The 22,270-nt window shown below is 40.1% G+C and overlaps 1 protein-coding gene across 1 annotated transcript in view; it reads right to left on the bottom strand.

The window, feature by feature from the left end:
- The window catches only part of SOX5 (SRY-box transcription factor 5), a 964,162-nt gene extending 942,611 nt beyond the window's left edge, over positions 1 to 21,551 (bottom strand). Inside the window, exon 1 of the mRNA XM_087442676.1 lies at positions 21,193 to 21,551. The gene's annotated coding sequence lies outside the window, so the exon portion shown is untranslated. The remainder of the gene's footprint in view (positions 1 to 21,192) is intronic.
- Positions 21,552 to 22,270: the final 719 nt, after the last annotated feature.

Below are 22,270 nucleotides of genomic sequence, written 5' to 3'. Positions count from 1 at the left end.
CTTTAATTGTCTTAATAATAAAATATGCTACTAATTGTGTAAGGTATTTTGGCCTCGCATTCCAAAAGATATATGCGCACTTTTCTCTGTATACGTTGTAAAAACTAATATACAGTGTCATTAACAAGGAATGTGACTGGTTTTTAAACAAACACATCATGTCATCCAAATCTGCTTTCCCATCACAGTGGTCACCTTAGAATACCATTCACTTACTCTAAAGATGAGCCATTACAGTATTTCTACCTCCTTTTGAAACTACTTTCTGAGTCTGTAACACACACATGCATACACACTTTGAAATATCCTCAATGGTGACAAATTTCATAATTTGAAAGTCAATTTTAGCCATTTTCATCATTTCAGAGAGACATTTATAGCCAACTATGGTGAATAAAAAAAAGGATGATGAATCGGTATAAAATGCGAATAGAAAGTAATGAGATGGATGTTGTAGCCAGGCTTGCAAATGATTCAACAGACAATTCTGAAAGGAAGTTTTCCAAAATGTTTTGAACAAGGGCATCATTGGAATCAGGGTTTTGCTTCTCTGGGTGACAATTTTGAAAAACAACATTAATACGAATGCATAAATTATAGTGCAATCATTGTTTTCAAAAATCAGACTATGTACTTTTCACTCATGCTGTGCAAATATGAAATAGAGCAGATATACATTTTCATTTAGATGGTTATATATATACATTCTGAAGCTTCCACTGGGTAAAACTAACTGTAGGCTGATTTGCAAAACATTATATATAATATAAACTTAACTCTTCTGATCTTTCAAAAGAGTACAATTTTAAAAAACCCCTTATTTTCATAGTCAGATATTTACATCAAACCCCAATCTGTAGGCTTCTATAAGCTTTTTTCTCCTATGTACAGTCAAAACCTGACAAGATCTCAATGTGGGATTATGCACAAAAACTGCAAATTTAAACAAGGTGCGATTGTATACTTTTTCACACATTATTGTATCATGCTGCACCAGAACACTAATGTATGCACAGTTCCAAAATAGCCTGGGCTATTACTGCATAGCCTTGAAACCTACTAAAATCCCAATAAGAGCACCTTTCAAAAGCTGTTCCTTCATTACTGCACACTAGTAAAAGGTTGCTTTCACTATTTGTATTTGACAATAGAAAAAAAGAATACAGAAATGTCCATGACATTGCCTCATAATTCTGAGGTCTTGTTTCTTATTAGACTCTTTGGAGTTATAAAAGTTGTTTCATCAATATGAATATGACAATGGCACTCAATACTATTTAATCGACTCAATTATGGAACAAGTGTGTTTTTTTCCCTTATGCTGCCCTACTTTCTTTTAAGTTGCATTTGAATTATTGATGAAGTTGCAACAAAGCATTTCTTTGTTATACATAGTTTAGAAGTAGAGAATGATGTTTTATGGTTAATTTTTAGACCCACAGTGATAAAAATAAACACATTTGCTGTCCTCTCAAAGAAAGTCAATAGCATGGTACAAGCCTAAAAGAATGACTTTTGCTTTCTTTTCTATTGTCTGGAAAACATGTTGTGCTCAACTCGTGAATATAAATACAAATATAAAAGGAGAAAATGGTAAGCAAAGTGCACTAAAGAAAATACTGGTCCAGGGCTTCCTGGGTATTGAAAGGATTTACACCTGTGATAAATTTAGGTCCTGCTTTTCCTGAAGTATTTCAAGGACCCATTTAGTCAGGTTGCAGGATGAGGCCCCCCAAAATGGTAGAATTAATAGTTTTCAGGACGAGGACAACATTTTTTATTTAAACTACTCTAATCACTACATAACTGATGCCCCCTCCATTCCATTTTCCAAAGAACAGCCAGAGTGATCGTTTTAAAACCCAAATCTGAATCCTTTAAGTTCTTGTCATTGCTTTTATTATAAAAATCCAAAACCTTAGCAGCACCAAGACCGTACATGAGAGGACTCCTGCCTCTTCCTCCTCCTCTGCCAGCCTCATTCTTCACAACTTCTGTCCTTTTCTGTGCCCCAGCCACTCGGGTCTCCTTTAGTTCCTCAATATTCCAAGCTTTAACCCACTTCAGAGCTTTGCACGTGCTATTCTCTACTCCAAACCTTCCCATGCCTTCTTCACCTTACTTGTCTTCATATCCCAGCCCAAATATCTCTTCCCTGTGAAAGCCTTCTGTGACTTTCAGAATAAATCAGGCCACCCTATAACATCTCCATATAGCTCCCTGAACTCTTCCTCCATAATACACTCACAGTACTTGTCACTAGTACGACAGCACAACTTTCTTAGCCAACCTACATTCACCAAGTCACCAGAGTAATTGACATGCTCCATTCCCTCCATAAAACACACTATTAACCATGGCATCCTTGTGGCAAAAACACTCCTCTAGCACACCCACCCCCTCCACTCTAACCACTTTAATTGTCCACTTGATTCCAAGTCTGTTTATGTCATTTCTGTTTGTTATTGTAATTGGGTAAATTCATTAAGTATTACATAATTAATGAAATATGAGGGCAAAAAGGAATGTCTCTAGTGACACTAGATTGAATGCTCTGTAAAGAATAAAGGTAAATTGTTTTTTAAAACCACTACATTAGGTGTCAAATAGCTTCACAGAATTGGAATAAAAATTTTTTAAAAAACTAGACAAATTCTGCACCTAGATGGCTTGCCAAATGCCTTTAAGCTCTCCTGTCATTTTTAATAAATCAAAAGTAAAAACCATAGAATATCTATTATGGCAGTGACTTACCCAAGAAGATAACAAGGATCATCACTTGGGAACCATACTTAAAAGACTCAACTATACATCAATTAATTAGCAAATTGATAACACTGATAAACAATGAAACATTGATAAACAAATTGGTAAAACACATTATGTTTAAAATCCTAGTTCGGTGTTTGTTTTTTTTTTTTTTTTGGCTGAGGAAGATTAGCCCTGAGCTAACACCTGTGCCAGTCTTCCTCTATTTTGTATGTGGGACACCGCCACAGCATGGCTGACAAGTGGTGGAGGTCCACACCCAGGATCTGAACCCATGAACCTGGGCTGCCAAAGTGGAGCCCATCAAACTTAACCGCTAGGCCACAGGGCTGGCCCCCTAAAATCCTAAATTTTTAAGGTAGATATCATTTCTCTAAGATTATATACTTTAGCCATTTTTTTTGTTTTAATTAGCAGTCCGGCCACCCAGTCACAATTACACTGGAGAGCAGAAAGTGTCTCTATTCTATTTGTTGGCACAATTAGCTAATTAACCTCCATCTTTCTCACTAGATTGGAAGCTCCGTAAGAGCAGGGACCAAATCTCTTTTGCTTACCTTTATAACCCCATTCCACAACATTCATCATATGTGACAAAGAACAGACTTGCAATAAAAATATTTTAAATGAATGAATAATAGTTAATATTAATCAAACACAACATTATTTTAAATTACTATTAAGATCAATATGGAAATTGTTATAAAGAGATTAAGAACAAGTATGGATGGAATCATCTGAAGATTTCAAGGCACAGTATTTCTCTGAGACAACATACGCCCTTTACTCAGTAATGGAAAGATCGTTTGTGTGTATTTAAAAAAAGAATCTTAATTTTTTATTATTTTTAAAAATAACACCCTCTAGCATGACCACGTTTACTATATTTAAGATTATATGATTAGGTTTCCTTAGGAACCCAAACATGATTACCATATCCTTATTCAGATTTCTACACACTGGTTCCAAATCCAGCTACCTTTTAATTTTATCTGTAATGAAAAGTAATAATAATGCTACCTGAAATATATTTATTCCCTTTCTTCCAAGAAATTCAAAGCAACCAACATCTTATGAGCAGGCACTGTTAAATATAAAAATGAGAACATAACTGAAATGAATTCTTATTAACTAAATAAAAGATGTTCATAAGGAAGGTAAGATATCTAAAGTACAGGCACAAGATGAATCTGGGTAATTCTTCTAAGCCAGGCTGAGTTTTGCCAGAAAAATGCATACAAACATTTAAAATTCCAAAAGGACATGAAGGGACTTACTACATTTATGAAAGGTTTGGTCTTTTCAGGTTCTCTATTGCTGAGACGACACCAATAAAGACATCTTTTAATTGCTGCATTTAATTGATTTATAAATTTATGAATCAGAGGAAAAATAAGCAATGAGAGAACATTCAAAAGCATTTTGGAATATAAGGCAGGATATGGCTCATAAATTAGAGCCAGATAAACAGAGGGGTAATGGTGTCAGTGTGGCCCCAACCTTTTAGTTAATTAGGAGGAATTGCTAAACAGGAGGAAATGCTAAGTCATTATGACCCTGGCTAGCACGCATACACACAGACAGACAGACACACGTGCATTCACACACACAGTCACTCCATGATTTTAAAAAAATTTTAAAGCATCATAACTATATTCTAAAACCTTATTTATTTTTTAATATTTGGAGTTCATACTATCTCATTTAAATAGTTGCATAGGTCAAACTCATAAAATTGTCAAAATCGGTCTCCAGTGCACTTTCTCCCCATTGAGTATATAACTTATGCTCTAGAAATCTAGCTCAGAAGTCTTCAAAGTGGGTGCAAAAATAATAATAATAATCCATTAGCATGCTAGAAGAAAATATTACAACTTTCATTTACATTTCTTGTTCTTTAAATATTCTTTATTCCCTTTTAACTATTAGCGAAGTAGTATTTTCTTTTTTTATTGGTGGTTATATACATGATCAAAAAAATTAGGAAAACACTGACTTAGATGACCATCTGGGAACGTGAAAAACCTAGGCCTACACTCTTGTCCACATACTGGGCAAGAATTCCTCCTTCCTTACCAATATACCATACACCATCACCACCATTATATGTCTACAGCCAATCAGCTGTCCTTTCTCAATTAAAATGTTCCCTTGGTCTCAGGCCATAAAGAAATTTTCTCCAAAGCTGGAAGTTTAAGACGATCCATATGGTCTTATTTTTTAATCTTACTTCTAATAGATTGCCACAGGGTCCCTCATTTCACAACAGGAAGAAGTTAACGTTAATGCCCTTCTCTCTCTTTTGTTTCACCATTTTGTCACACATTATAGTTTTCATATGCTTGAGGAAGTGGATTATGGATTACATTTCTAATTTTTACCTAAATTAACCCTCATAAAGTAGACAAGTGGTTTAAAAAGACTTCCTTAAAAACAAAACAAAAATTTAGGGATTTGTAAGTAATATTAATAATGCAAATATAAGTGAACATGGGAAAATGGCAGAACTGTATCTCTTAGACCCATTGGTAGCTCTTTCTCAGCCATATTTCAAGGAAAATCTATGAGAATTCAAAAAAATAGAGCAAGAAATTCTCAGGAAGGTTGTAGTTAGTGGATGCTGTCGTGTGCTACCTAGCGGAACTCATTTCCCAGCTGCCAAGAGTGTTGGCTGCTGAAGGCTCACATCTAAGACGCTTCCTGAGAACTGTCCTCATCCATAGTTCCACCCCGTTCCCAGGGATGCCCCACATCCAACACTAACGTGAGCTTACAAAGGCCTGGCCCGCTCGCTGCAGTTCAGGACATCTCTAAGTGCCATCCAGTTCCAGAGCTCCTCATAGGCTAGCTGAAGCCCCAGCTGCATCACAGTCAACTTCTCCTTTGGCCCATGCTGCTTCTCTCAACCCCTCGCAGGTGTTGTCCCCAAGAGCCCTCCCAATTAACCCACTGCATGCAAATCTACATGTCAGAGTTGGTCTCCAGGGAACTGATGTAAAACTATTGTTACTTCTACTACCATTTAAACTGAACACTGCTCTAAGTGTTTATTGTGCCCTGAATATTAGCTGAAGTCCAACACATGTACTTAAATTATGAATATGTGCGTGCGTGCTTGCACACACATTCTGGAGGATTGTGTGCTCTAAAAATTTTACCAATGGGGTACCCCTAAATTATTAATATGTCATCAAATATGCAAAGACAGCATTTTAACTGCTGACTTAAGGAGCCAGTTTTCCATTTTTTGGCTAATGTGTCACTAGTTCATTCACAAACACAGCAGACCATGTTACTCAACAATATAAGGTTCCCCACCACCTACAAGACAGAATCTGGTGCATATGAGTCTATGATAAAAAGATCACTTTGATCTGGCATCTGCCAACCATCACAATCTCATCTCAGCTGGTCGTTATCATGTGCTTTATATGATCTACCAAAACCAGATTCTCTGTAATTTCACAAACACACCATGCTATTTCTCACCTCCTTGCCTTTTTACTCATGTTGTCCTGTCTGCTTGGAATACCCTCGCCCCGTTTCAGAGCACCATCTCTGCCCTACTTAGCTTAACTCAGAGCCTTACCAAGGGCAGGTTGGTGGGAGCAGTGTGCCCAAGGGCAGGCAATAAAGGGGTACAATGTCTGCAGAAATTTTAAGAAGCGTAATATAACTGACTAAAAGTCAACAGGCCTTTTATTATCATCTGACTCCAACAATTCTAAATTATGTCAGTGATAAAAAAAGTCCTTCCCACCAGAGCAGTCTGCCCCCAAGGCCCACCCTGGATACACCACTTACCTGTTTTAAGCCTTGACTCAGGAATTCCAGTAGACACTGAGCAATTCTAGTAAAACATGTAGGTTTAAACATAGGCCATCATTAACTCCAGGAAAACCAAAAACGTTGTATAAGAAGTAAAAGTAATCGACACATAATATTCTCGCCAATAAACATTTACAAAGCCAAAGTACTGCGTTTACTGAACTGCTTTAACCTTCCCCCCAAAAAAGGATGAAATTATATTGGGACAACAAAAAAGAAATACGTGTGGTTTTAGGAAGTCGGAGTAGGGGAAGAGTAGTATAACAAAGTGGAATAGTAGGAAGTCAATTGATAACTCACAGTTTTTGAAAAACATGAAAAATAAGGAGTAAACATTTTATTTAGAAATACAGAATTGAAAGTAGTAGGAATGGGGTGAGCGTGATTGTCTGTAAGGCAGGAGTGCTATTTTATTACAAAGCATTGAGTTTTATACTATGTATGCACATTATTTTAATATGTATTTAATTGATTAAGATGATACTCAGTTCACACATCAATTCACTTAGAAAACTTTCCCCATCCTCTCTTCTGTGCTTTCAAAATACTCTATCACCATACCTATCATACTCATATATAATTACCAGTTTATGTTACTAGCTCCCCTATCATATCAGGTTCTTGCAAACAAGAACCTAAGATTTATTTATATTTGTATCCCCTGGCAGAAATGAGACTTAAACTTAAATTCAAATCTGAACTCAATAAATATTTAAATATTTAAATATTAAATAAATAAGCTCCAAGTAGATAAAAGCAGTAATAAGATACAGGTTTCTGATTTTAAAGAATAACATTTATAACCATAAATGTCATCACTTGGTGGCGCTCATTATGTGCCAAGGATTGTTTTAAGTACTTCGTATTCTTTGTCTCATTGATTCCACACAACTGCTTTATGTGGTAAATATAATTATCCCCATTCTGCAGATGAGGAATCACAGACTGAGAGAGGTTAAGTAAATTTCCCAACTAGAAAGAGCTTAATGATGATCCAAAAAAGGACTATAATATTAAACTACAGCATCCACATTCCTAGGAACATACTCGCAATATCTTTTAAAGGATGACATGTTCACCACATGCTTATAACGTGGTAAAATATATAGTTAAAGCCATAAAAGTGGTTATAGATGTAAATATCATAAGATCAAAAGGAGAGATCTTTGATCAGTATATTCTGTGAGGATGCTGTAAAAAAGTAAAATTTAATTTGGAAATTAAGGGATGGGTAGGGCTTCAGGAGACCCATACGAAGGGATAATATATACAAAAGGAAGACATAGAAATGTGAAAACAAATGCATTTATGTAGCCAGGAGGCACTATATGTGTTGTGGCAAATCTTTCTGCCTGAACTCAAGGGCTAAAGCAGGTACAGATCCAGCCAGCAGAGTCTGGGAGAGGAATGGACTTATGCCTCTCTTTTCTGAACCTATGAAACATAGAAACAATGGGTAATTACCAGAGGGAATATCCCATTAGGTTGGTGGAATAGGGAAGGTGGGGGTAAGGGTCACAAAGCACCTGAAACGGGGTGATTTTCCCTCCACGTTGTTTCTAAAACCCTTCCTCTTGTCTCCCTCTCTAACACTATCACTATAGGCCAAAGTCCAAGCCACCATCTTTCTCTTGTGTGAATCACTGCAATAGCCTCCTTACTACCCTGCCCAAATCCATTCCTGCCTCTCTTAAATTTGGTCTACATGCCATAGCCACAAATTTTATTAGTCCCGTCCTTAAAACTATTCAGTGGGTTTCTTACCACACTTATTACGAAGACTCAACTCCCTAACATGGCCCATAAGGCTTAATGATATGATCCCACCTACCTCTGCAGCCTCATCTATATCTATTTCCTAGTCACTCTGCTCCAGCCATGCTGGCCTTCTAATTCCAACAATACACCCTTCTCCCTCTCTCCTTGGACCATTTGCACATGCTACTCCCTATGTCTCAAAAGTTTTTTCTCTTGTCCTCTTTACCTCATTCACCATCCTTCAAAGGTGACTTCCTCATGGCAGCCTCCTCTGACTGCTCCCGCCAAATATACCAGGTACTTCTCCTATATGTTGTATATACTTCTGTGAAATATAGTTCCACAATTTACAATCATAAATGCAGGTAATTATTTGATTCAAGTTTATCTTCCCTAATAGACTTTTAATCCTTTTGTACAAGCTGTGTGTCTGTACCACACATCACTGAATCTCTAGCAGTTAACATGGTGTCTGGCTCATAGTCGGTGCTCACTAATATTTGTTGCTCATTGAATGAATGAAGGGACGAAACAAAAAGAGAAAGCCGAAACACAGAGTCAAGTGGATTGGGAACCAAGGAAAGTCAATTGAGGAGCAAGTTTGAAGCAGATGGAAAAAACAACTCTGGAAGAATTCCCTGAGTCACACAGGGTTCAGGTGCAAGCAGTGGCTTTGTACGCAATGCCCACGGCCTCTGGCATGAGCATTCTGAGAAGAGTTCATAAGGCTGACATGTTGCAGACAGTTTGGGAGTCATCTGGGAAAGTGTTTTCAGCTTGAATCCAGATCAGAAGCAAAGTGTTCTCAAAGAAAAGGTTTCAAAATACGTCTGTAAAGATCGAAGACTTAGATTGAAGGCCCTTAAAAACCAGACTTAAGAATCTGGGTCCCATCTGTGTTGTAGTACTCAGGCACTGTGAAGTTCTGAGAAAGGGGCAATATGATCTAAACAGCATGTCAGGAAGATTGACCCAACAGTGGTAAATAGAGCAGATTGTAAGGAGAGATCCTAGTTTGAGGAACTTTGCAACAGTTCAAAAATAAGCTAAAAAGAGCCTGTGCAAGAGTGATAGAAGTGTGTATATAAAGAAAGGGGAAAATACAGTGTCATTTTGAGGGATGACTCAACAGGACTTAAAATATACTTCCTATGTTACCATGGGTAAGAGCCGAGGCTTCAGAATCAGACCACTCTGGGTTCAAGTCTCAGCTCCACCACTTACTAGCTATGCTACTTCAGGCAAGCTCAGTTTCCTCATCTGTGCAATGGGCCAACATTTGTATCCACATCAGAGAGTTACTGGGAAGAATCAATAACAATAAAAGTAAACAGCTTAGCAGAATGCCTGGCAACAGTAAACTATCCATCACCAATTGATTTCAAGCTAGGCAGGAGAAGGGGCACAGGGATGGCATGCCAAGGAATTTATTTTTGGTGGGCACGTCTTCATGTCACAAGAAGACAGCCACGTATACTGTAAAGAGTTAACTCCTGTCCTGGCTTCTGTCTGATCTTCTTTACAACGCATGTACCTTTCTGGCTTCTGATCTGGATTCATAACCAAACACAATCTCTGCTGAGTCTTTTAGGGACCTTATTCTTCAAGCTGCTTGAGCCATTTCAAAACTCACCCATTGGACATTTATTCCCAACTTGCCCTCTTACTCTAATGCGGCCCTTAGAAGCAATCCTAGGTACTAAACTTGGAGGCAAACCCTCCGTGGCTAAATACCTTCTCGCTTCCCAAGAAATGTCAGAAAGATTATGTTGAAAGCAAGTCCAATGTTAAACTTGGTTTTTAAGAGTTAACACAGAGTGATTGTTTTTCTCCAAGGATAGATAATAGCATCAGATTCTGAAATTAAGCACAGCAGGAAGAAAGAGCCTTCATAGATTTCACAGAGTATCACAGGCCTCTGCAATAAAGCACTTAAAAATGCCTTGTATTGCTAATTCTTCACACAATCTCCTTTTGTTTCCAAAGCAGTACACCGGGCTTGAGCCATGAGACGTGCACTGATATTAACATGACACTGCTTGAATTAGGGCCACTTTTCTACCGAAACTCCTGTTAGGTTTAGAATTACTTTTTACCTTTTCTCCCTCAATACATTTTCCAGCCTGACTTTCCAGATCAAATGAATGGTTGCCTCTTCTAACAATGCTGAACCCACCTCTGCAGTCATTGCCTTAGCAAACATCCTTCCCCTCAAGATTCCAATAACCAGGCCTTGAGCTATATGGGAGATCTACCTCCTTCAAGGTCGCTGGATCACATGTCACTCTGGGAATTCTAAGTGAATGAGGGCAACTCGCTTCTTCGTCTGCTTTCAATTTCCCACCTCCCGCCCAGGCCCAAGTCAATCTTCTTCATTCACTGATTGAACTATCCAGCAAATACTTATTAAACAGCTAAAATAGGCAATGCACTCTTCTAGGCACCATGATGGATTCTGGAAACAGTACAATGAAAGTGGCATTAGCACCAAAGCACTGTGCGGTGACAGACAATCAGATGGACTTTACTAAACTCTAAGTAGACTGTCTAAGAACGTGAAGATTCACTCTGTTCATGATCACCAACCTATTGGTCAGCATTTGTAAAGATTTTTTTCTCTTTTTACAAGATATTTGTGTATCATTTAAAAGCTTTCTTTTCCAGTCCACGTGGAAACTCTGTCATTTGTTCAATACATATTTATCGAGTACTATGATCATATGGAGAACAAAACACACTCGGTCCCTGTCCTTAGGCAGTAATTGCTGCTCCCAAGATAATACACACAAACAGTAGCCTGATCTGATCCCATACGAAGCTCGGGCTGATTTCTGCATTGTTTATTTGTTTGTATGAAGGCACTTACTGTGAGGACCATGTTAGTCTAATTAAAACACTGTCCTTGTCTTATCTCACTAGGATTCCTTTTCAGCATACTCTGTCTCAACATCTTTATCCACAATAATCATAATCAAATTATTCTAATCTATTCTCCACATATTACTCTCTCCCTCTGTTTTTATTCATTCATCAATGAAAGGTCTTTAAGCGCCTACCATGTTCCAGACACTGTTCTAAGTATTTGGGATACAGAGCTAGATAAATAAATCATCCTCTAGTCTTCAGTTTACTTAGCCACCTTAGATTTGTCCTCTTAGAAAGTTCTTTCCAAGTCTAGAATGCACATAACTGCCACCCTTCCCCAGACCCTAACCCACTTTGTGTCAGGTCCCCTTACTCTTGACTTGAAGCATGCTGATGTTCTATATACTCAAATTTACTAAAGGTTAAATTTTATTTCAAACCTCCTAAAACCACATGATCAAAAAAAGTCTTTCTGGCAACCCAACAATCAGTTGTGCTTTATCTTTGCACTGACAAGATTCTTTGAGCATCTTACTTCAATTCCATAGCCATATATGTAACTTACTACTAAACTAAATCAATACTTTTTTTTATCATTGGTTCTCAAACTTTTACGTGCAAAAGAATCACCAGTCATGCTCGTTAAAAAGGCAGGATTAGGGCCGGCCCCATGGCTTAGCGGTTAAGTGCGTGCACTCCGCTGCTGGCAGCCTGGGTTCGGATCCCGGGCGCACACCGACGCACCGCTTCTCCGGCCATGCTGTGGCCGCGTCCCGCGTACAGCAACTAGAAGGATGTGCATCTATGACATACAACTATCTACTGGGGCTATGGGGGAAATAAATAAATAAATAAAATAAAATAAATAAATAAAAAGGCAGGATTACAGGGCTACAACCATAGAGATTCAAATTCCCCCCATCTGAGTAGGGGCTGGAAAGGTAAATTTTTAAAAAAATATCCCAGGTAGTTTTCAACTAGGTGATCGGATGACTGCCTTTGACAAACATTTTTCTCAATTTCCTTTGATGTCAGTTTTCATGTCTTCAGAATCTCTGCTTTAAACCATAAAATATTTCCTATTAAGTTTAAGCAACATGCTTTTGCGTGTTCAATAAATATCTTCTGGTTAATAAATGGATCAGTGGGTATTTGATAACAATAACTGACATTTAGAAATCACTTTACAATTCAGGCCTCACTTTCAGTGACCACTTCTTACCTGTTCCTCCCAACTCCCTCCTGTGGTAGACAGGCAGATATTGTTAGTGCTCCCATTTTATGGATAGGAACCCCCCACGAGCATCTTGGCCACAGCATGATGGAAAGAATACAAGTGTTGAAGGCAAACAGACTGAAATTCAGGCACTGAGTCTCCTGTTCACTAGCTGAGGAAAATGAGCAAGCAGCTGACCCACTGGAGTTTGTTTGCCCATCTGCCAAAAGGGGAAAATACCCACCTAACAGGAGGGCAGTGAGGATTAAAGGAGATTATCCACGTAAAGCGCCAAGCCCAGGGCCTGGAACATGGTCAGTGCTCAACCGCTGTTGGTTTTCTCACTTCCCCATCACGCAGGGCTGCCCTGAATCAAAATGAAGCTCAGCTGGCAAGATATCTTGGGTCAGCAATCACTTGTTCTGTTGCTGCTCTGTTCTAGGCCTTGCGGTTATGCTAAGGATACAACACAGTGCCCTCAAGAAGTTTACATTCTAATGGGAAATATTTTGTCACCCTGTGGTTACCCCTTTCAAACCAGGCAGCAATGTATTTAGCACACCTTCCACTTCTCACTTCATTAACACAATGCAGGGCGGTCAATGTTGCCATGAGAATGAAGACTTGGTGGTAAGAGAAAGATTAAGAAAAGCCCAATAAGCAGTGATAGGGTCAGGGAGGCAGGGAGGAAAGAGCATTTTGGCGGGGCCAGGGAAATTCCTAGAATTAAATAGTGGGCCCATTGAGTTTCTTTACATACTGATAGATTTGTTTGTTTAGTGTGCATTAAAATTGTCACTTTATTTCCTGATTAAGTGTAGAAAAGACACTACTATTCTGCTAGTAGTGGAGGTATGGTGGAGATGAGGCTGAGAGAGTGAGGTAAGAAAAGTCAAGACAGAATTATAAGAAATAGTATGCGCTTGTTGAAAAGCAGTTCCCAGTGCAAGAGTAAATTAATGAGATGGATTGTGCCAGATACACGTGAAAGACTGCCAATACTGCATAGTAACACCAAGCATCGCAAGAACTTACACGCAAACCTCAGTCACACAGCAAACAACTTCGGCTTTCTGTAGCCATGAATTACACCAGGAAATCTTAGCAGACATCAGATTTGGCGCAAGGTTCTAACCCGGAATGGGAATGGACCAGCAACTATAGAGGGTATAAAGCCTTGCACGACAGAGACTTAAATGAGAAGTTTAGTGAGAAATGGCCTCTAGGAAACACGCCATCAAAAGTACTAACATCTTTTTCTTTTCCTCTCACAAATGTTAAGTTCGTCAGCCTTTTTAACTAGAGACACTGAAGTAACCAGTGCTCACTATTTGGAGAAAACTATGCCAAAAGCCTCACAGTAAGCAGTCCTTATCCTGGGCAGATTCCCTAGAGGGGTCACTTGTCTGAGGAATGTGTCAAAAATTAGCTCTTTTTTCCTGCCTCCTGTCCTCCTTGGATTCTGAAGTTGTCCCGGTGCCAGTTTCCCCCAGTACAACACACATAACCACCTAAAAATCAGGGGTAAAATACCAGTGGTCCCATGAATCCCACTTGAAACTAACATGCTCAAGTCAACGCCTTCCATTCAAAAAAATGCTCCCTAGTCCACACAGAGGCTTGCTCTCGGTTATATGACTGAGAATCAGTCTGAGTCTAAACGACGTGGTCTTCATCCTCCACCGCCACCGCCCCCCTACGCTGGCCCAAAAAAATAGCTACAACTCAATTCTCAGTCCAATAACGTCTTTTCTCAGATGTTGTTCTCCCAGTGGGTAGAAGAATGAACTGCTGCAACGCCACCAGCTCCTCTACAGTTTCTTTTAATTTAAAGTTACAACAGGAGGGAAGAAAAGAGACTTTCTATTAAGGGACAACTCCCTGAAGGGTCTCTTAGCTGACAATCGAAGGACTGCTCATGGTAGTGATCAAATCTAACGCAACAAAGTGCTGGTGGCTCTGTGACTCATCACAGCAGGAGCCTGCGCTGAGGGCCACTTGAGTTCAGTGCTTTGTGGTGCGGCAAGTTGGTTTAGGAACAGTAGCATAGGGGAGCAAAGACTCACAAGGTGTTTGAGGCTCGAGATAAAATGCAGACTTACAGTGCAACTTGCTTCTCAACTGAATAGGAAGCCTGGAGGGGTAAGGAAATGAAGAGAGCGTTCTGTCTACCTCATGCTTTAGGGCAAATTACCTGAAGATAATAGTCAAGGTCAGTTGGTCTATCTGTTCTACGATTTATAACCTGATAGAAACAGGGACTGAAGCTGAGAAATAAACTGAGGTATTTTTAAAAGGCAAACATTGTTTATGCTGGCTTGCATAAACAATGCCTTCTAATTACATGAAATATCTATTGTTTCAATATATTTACAATAACCTGATATAATTCAGCTAGCCCTCTCAGCTGCATTTTATGAGTACATTAAAAACAGTGCAACATACATTGAGCATTTCCTCTGTCGCATGCATGGTACTGTGCATTTATATATAATCTCATATAACCTCATTTAATCTTGACTAGGACTCCGTGAGGTGACCCTATCCTTATGCTCCTTTTACAGCAGAGGGAAATAAAGCATCGGACAGCTCAAAGAAACTGCCAGGTCTGTCTTAGCGGCAAGTCCACCTGACCAGGGCAACTGCTACTAACCTCTGGGCTGTAGAGCCAAACCACAACAATACTACTCAGATCTCCTGTTTCAAGAATAGAATAGACTCAGTGCCCCACCTGCTGCCCCTATGTCTCTAGCACCATTTGTGCACCAAGGCCATGCTTCCAGAGGGCTGCTCCTAGCCAATGACTAAGCACAGTGAGGGGTATGAATGCAGGCCATACCTCCTAGACAGAGGACTCCTCCAACGGCTGAGTCTCGTCTGCCTAGCCAAACTTTTCTTGGACTGTGCTACAGTTGAGTTTCTTCCTACTCAGTTCTCCTTCCTTCCGTCTCTCCTTGCATAAGTGTCAAACTTGGCCTCTGCTTCTTGAGGGACCCAAATTAATGTAATAAGCAAGTCATTTATTTGATTGTTTAAAAAGCCTTTCCTTTATCTTTGGTCAGTTGTACTTACAGAGAAATTCTCTGTATCATTGGAAAGAGAAAACAAACATTAATTTCTCCAGGTCACTATACATCACCTCTTCAAACAGGCAATGGTATATTTATTGTGCCGTTCTCTTTGCACCCAATTTAACCAAACAAACCTACGAGATTCTCTTTGAAGGAACTGTTGACTCCATAAGGCAAAACATTGCAAAGTCAGATTTATTTCTTTTTCCAAGTGGAATTTCTCTCCATCCACATGTACAACAACAATATAACCCAGAGGTGGATGTCTATCAGTGGATAAAATCACAATAAATTTTCACCCGTTTATATCTGTAATGGAAAATCGAAAAGGACAAAAAGAAGTGAGATCTACAGTTAGGCCTTCAAGCTTTTGTTCGCCTTTACCTACTATGTAAGATAAAACGTTAATTACTGAAGGAATATTTATATGAATAAAAGATAAAATTCACACTTGCACCAAATACAGCATCTTACTAAAACCACATTGTCAGAGATCATATATAGACATTAACTGAATCACTATTTTAAAGTGTTGATCTCAGCCTCAAGAAAGTGATATATGTTTGTTCTTGGACTCAAATAAGTTCAAAGCAAGTACAAAATAAACCTTCAAACACTACTAATGATCAAAAAAACTTGACTGGAGGGAGAGAAGAACATAGCTCACATTTATTGATCACCTAGTTCATGACAGACCCTATGCTAGCAATTTAACATACTATGTCTACTGTAATCCATGCAATAATCCTCTAAGAAAACGCATTTTAATCTCCAGCTTCAGAGGTTAAGAAAAGGCGCAGAGCACTGAATGTTCAGAACTCCAAGAGATGTCTTGGAAGAATTATAAAGACCTAAACTAAGAAGCTCCAAAAGCTAGTGGGATGACCTCTTACACATCCTGGTTCCTTCCTCAATTCCCGACCTCCAAGATTTTAATTGGTGCTACAGTGATGACAATACCTGAGCTTCCAGAGTATGACAACTGGTGGTCAATCCAGAGCCCTCCCATCCCTTGACTGTGGCACTATTTGTCTCCCTTGGACATGCGACAGCATATAATCCTGGAGTAAGTGAATGACAAGCAATTGACTATCGAAGATACAATCAGGTGTTTTTTGTTTGTTTTTAACTTATAATGAACTTTAAGCAATAAAGAATGAATGGACCTATATCTGTAGAATTCAACACCACCACCGCCACCACCAGTCCTGGAGATACATTTTTTTTCTGGGTGTTTTTTTTTAAGGCTCAATTTTTAAAGGGTGGTTATTTAAAATATTCATTAAATGCACTCATTCTCCCTCTAATTTTATCAATATGCTGCCCCTACTGAATATCATCCTTACCTGTAAGCAGAGTAATTATTTATTTGTCTATAAGCTATGATTTGAGTGTTACTGAAAAAAATCCCTGTATTTATAAATATTTCTTCCTGGCAGCTTCACCTGATACTTGTAATCTCCTCAAGTCTTTCTCTAAGGAATGAGATGGTCATAATAAACTGCAATAATAATAATAACAACAACATCTAGTTAGAGAACTAACCATAATGAGCTATTAACATCTTTGAATTAATTCATTTATGAGCCAGAGGTTAAACTGGGCAAATGGGGGGGGGGCAGGAACTCGGAAGGGTCCATCAAAGCAAACTGGGCTGTTATCAAAGGTCCCTCCTCAAGTTCAGGCCCCTGACCAGGAGAGCATTCATAAGTACCCACGGAGGCAGCTAGAGGAGTAGGAGTTTGGGGAAACAACCCAAAAAGCATATTACCCTTAATTTTAAAGACAAGGAAATTGAATACAGTAAAGTTTATTAAATAGTACCACAAAAGTGTCCCAGTATGGCCCAGCTGAAAGTGACTAAAAATGCCTGTCTGTCCTGCTAATGAGCCGTAAGTGTTCTAGTTCTCCCCCTTTAAATATAAAAATTCATTATTTTTAAGCAAAAGGTTAGATCGTTCCTTCATACTCTTAAAAATTTTGTTTTACTCTTCCATTAAGAGCAACTTCTCATGCAAATGAACTTTTGCTTTAATTCAAGTTCATTAAATAACTTCTCTACATCTAAAATCCTTCTCCTAAATGTTAAGTATGAGTACTTATTCATGTGACATCACACACGGAAAATAAACAACCAAGACCCCACTCACATTTGAGAATCATTTACCATTCCCACTCCCCAAGCTCCCCCAAATGGGAAATGGAATAACAAGACTGATCATAATTGGATTAAGAACTATAATTCTTTAATTCATTCATCAAATTGAGGCATTTGGAACAGTTTATTTACAGAGTTGTTTAGACAGTTTCGTGTGGTGTTTTTTAAGATAAACCAAAATGCCTTTCTGAAAGAAGTTTCAGATCCCAAATCATTAACATATGAAAACCAAATGTAGACAATTTACAAATGGGTGTTTTAAAACAATGCTTGGAACAAAATTGGACTTTTATTTTATTAACTATCTACAAATCTAAGTTCAGGATATAGTTTATTTGAAACAGCCAAGCACTTTCTTCGCCTTCAAAATAAATCTACATTTCTCAGGCTAAAAAAACTGTGATGGGTGTGTGAGGGAATGCACTGACTTCAGGCCTAGACAAATAAGTTTTCCAGGTTGCTCTCAAAACTGTAATTACAGCATTCTCTACCACTAGAGGTGATTAGATATTGGGTGAATCATCCAGGTTATGCCAATCAATCATATTCAACAATTTTACCTGCTGGAAATCTAAATAGTGTTCAGTGTTAGAGCTCTAAGTTACCTGAAATCCAGTGTATTTCAGATTACTAAAAACAAGTTTTCTCCTGCCCTGTATATTCCTTTTTTATATCATCTGAGCATGACTTCAAAACAATGATTCCCTATCACTCAGTAAAAGAACGGAGCTTTTTCAAGAAGGCAGCATATTTTTTTAACCACTATATCATATTTTTCATTTGCTTTGTAAGAAAAAAATGTTATTCAAGCATTCAAATTCATTCTTTTAACTGGAAAATGAAATTTTAAACTCTCCTTATAGCTCGTGCCTTCCCAACAAGGACCAAAAAAGAGGCCGTCATACCTAAGTATAAACTTCACTCTTTTGCTATTTACCATTCACTTCATATACTCCACAGATAACATCTTTATAAGCGTATATTCATTTTTTTCTTTTACAAAACCATGTGTCAGTCTAAACAGGATGTGCATTTACATGTATAGAACTAAGTTAACTTGAAATAACCACTGGATCTCAAATGCCTGGTTATTTACCAAATAAGTTTGAGAGTTTTGAATCCTGTATATAACATGCCATTCAACCAAAACTGTTTAAGCTTAACAACAAAACTAATACAGAGCTTCTATATTAAGAGTTGAAGCTATTTTTTCCTGTATTAAGAGTTTAGTCTTTCAAGTCTATATTAGATTGGTTCAATATTGTCGATTCAAAAAAGCTACAAAAAGAGATTTTTTAAAACACACAAGCAAACAAAAAACTATTAATTCTTCATGTACAAGGTTGCTAGAAGACCACTGGAAAGAGAGACCAAAAAAAAGAAAGAATTTCAAGCGAGTACGCTACTATATAATTAACACAAATAACTAAATAATTATGCACATCCCTTCCCACCCCCACAATTAAATGTTTTTAAACAACTCATGTGATGAAAGATCTACCTTTTGGGCAAACAAAAGCAATCCCTACCAGTTTAAGGATTTAAGGCTGTATTGCATCAGTTTAAGTGATGCTTATGATTTTTATCTCATGTAGCTCTGAGGAATAAACAGTTGATGACATAATTTGCAGGAGAACTTTGCACAATGCCTAAGAGAATTTTCAGTGTAAGTACTTATGATTTTAAATCATTGTGGCTGAATTTATCTAGGCTTCAGCCTCCGTGCTATATTTAAATCAGGAAGAAGCACCCCCAGAAACTTTGTCCCAAGTATCTGCATTTGAAACCAGATTCCTTCCCTATCACAGCTAACAGCAGTTCACATACAGCTGAATTCCTTCAAAATTAGACAGATCAAAATTTAGCAGTTCTGTAAAGACTCTAAGAAATCATCCTCCTTTTAAATTCTATAAAAGTCAAACTTAAAAAACATTTCCGTATACTTTAAAACCATCTGGCCCTTAACCTAATCAGTCTTGGCAATCGAGCCTCAATCCTGTAATCCTGATCAAAAACTCTGCTCTGGTTTTTCTGATTGAAATGTCCATTGCCTACAAATCTCCCACGCGCCTACTTCACTGGCCTGTTGTTTGTGTGGGGTTTGTTGTTTTTTTTTTTTTAAGGATACTAGGGGCCATTATTTATGAGCAGCAACGAAACAAATCACTCTGTCTAGTCCCTTTGCAGATTCCCACACTTATTACCCAAAATCCCACAGATCTCCCTTGGTCTTGCCCTTGACTAAAGAACTCTGCTGAGCCCAAAGAAAGCCTCTGGGGAAATCGGCTCATGCCTTTTTTGACAAACTACTTTGGATATCTGGATATTGTGAGGATCTCAACTGGGATAGAACAAATCCCTAAACTTTTCTCAAGCAGTACAGCTGACTGCCACCCAGAGTGCCTGGGTTCCTGACACTGAGAATATCGCTCTGCATGTTCACAGAATTCCTCCTTTTGACCTGCTTTAGTTGAGAAGCGGAGACATTAAAATGAATTCACATTCACCACACTCTGATTTTAGTCACAGAGGCCAATGTCTTCAGATATTCACCAGGGTCAAGCTATTTATTAATATATTAGCTTCGCAAAGTGTAAAGAAAATTACTATCAAAATACATAAATAGTGCTTCGTGTGCATCCGACGCCAGCAGATCAATACTCAAGAAACTGCTGCTATCAAGCGCAAACATTTCCAAATCCAATTTGGTCCCAACTCGCATAACCTCTTTTCCTTGCCTATATACTGTAGCCGCCAAGAGCAAGCGAGATTTCCCAAAGCCGCGCTTAAAGTGACACAACACGTGAGTGGTCTTCACTTCGTACAGTGAGTGGGGTGGGGGAAAGTAGCTGCAATTAAAATGAAAGCTTCCGGTCTCTGAAATCCCTAGAATCCTGAAGGATGAGACTTGTTTCCGAAATTCCGGGCGGGAGGGAGGGGGAGTGATAGGGAGAGGGAATGCAGAAAGCGAAACAAAAAGACGAAAAGGGGAAATATTACGCTTGTTGGGTGGGCTGGGGGTCGCGTTTATACTCTAGGAAGGGTAAGGAGCTCTGTCCAACTTTTAGGGTCTGTCGTTCGGCGTTAGCCAAGATGCACAGACGAGCCTAGGATTTCCGTGCACTCCTGCCCTCATCTCTCATCACCACCTCCACCGCCACCACTTACAAAACAATACCGGCAACAGCACGCAGGCTCCCCAACAAAAATATAAAGTTATCCCATTGCCTGAACGGGATCCAAGCCCGCACTCGAGTACCCCCGGCCAGCCGCCCCCCGAGGATGACAGGGCCACTTCAAGTCCCGAGCCGCCTCCCGCCTCTCTCTCACCCCCAGCCCCCTCCCTCTGTACTTGAGGAAACTCCGGTGGCGGCCCCCTCCCTCCTCAGCCGGCTCTCCAGCTGGAGCCGGGAACGAGCGCTGAGTGGCGGGCCCGGCGAGCGGCAGAGGGGAGCTCTGCGCCTTGGAGGTCTGCCCACAACAACATCGGGACGAACAACAAAGTTAAAACGCTGCGATTCACGCACCTTACCGGGTCTCCTTAATGTCTCCTCTGGCGTGGGATGCAAAGTGGCACAGTAGCGGGCTGGGGGCCCCCGGGAGGAGACTGGAGATGGGTTTTGGTGGCTCGCCTTTTTCACTCTGTGTATGTGTGTCTGTGTGTGTGTGTGTGTGTGTGTCTGTGTGTGTGTGCGCGCGCGCGCGTGTCCCTCTCCCCCCGTCTCTCGCTCGCTCGCTCGCGCTCCCCGTGTGGCTCTCAAGGACGAGGTGAAATCCCTTTGCTGGTCATGAGGCGGCTTCAGAGACAAACAACACAATGGGAGTGCAAATAACAAAAGGCAAAAAGACAGTAGGAACAATGGGGGAGGCGAGGGCAGCGCACCAGCCGGCGGTCACCGCGGCCCGGCGCCCGCCCCGGGGGGTGCGGCGGGGGCGGGCGCGGGGGCGGCGCCGGGGGCTCCGGCTCCCTCCAGGTCGCCCCCGAGCTCCTGCAAACCCACCCTGACCTCCTTCCTGCAGCTCGCCGCCCGGCCGCCCTCTCTGTCCATCCGAAGGGAAGGAGCCCCAGAGTTTGCTTCCCCGTCTGCTGCAGAGTAACTAGATTGTAAATAACGCGTTGATTACCCACACCGTGCAGGAATGTTAAAAAAAAAAAAAAAAAAAATCTGCCCTCCACTTAAAGGAGCGATAAAATGAAATGGCAGGAGGGGAAGGAGGCAGGGAGAGTGGGATATCTCTAGATCTCGATGGAGCTCGCATCTATAAATACGCATTCATGTTTAGTCAAGTCCCCTTTGTCAACTTCTTCCCTGCGCTGGAACCTCACCCGTTGCCCTGTAACCATTACCTGGGCCCCTTCTTGCCCCCCACCCCCGTTTGCACAGAGTAAAGCTGGCACGGAGGGCGCGCGTGGGGGTCTGCGGGTGTCCGCGGAACCTTCTGGGAGGCGAGCCGCCGTCTGCCCAGCGCGAAGGCTGGAGCAGCAAGAGGTTCGGTTTTTAAAGCGACCACTGCCTCCCCGAGACCGGCTCCGCGCCTGCGGGTCCCCGCCGCCGGCACTTTGCACCCACCTACTCCTGGGGAGGAGGGAAGGAAAAGTTTTGA

Source organism: Ceratotherium simum, chromosome 17 (genome assembly GCF_057802395.1).
Source record: "Ceratotherium simum simum isolate JZ-2026a chromosome 17, ASM5780239v1, whole genome shotgun sequence".
Classification (NCBI taxonomy): Eukaryota; Metazoa; Chordata; class Mammalia; order Perissodactyla; family Rhinocerotidae; genus Ceratotherium; species Ceratotherium simum.
Note: the sequence above shows the minus strand (reverse complement) of the source record. Positions and strands in the feature narration are given on the sequence as shown.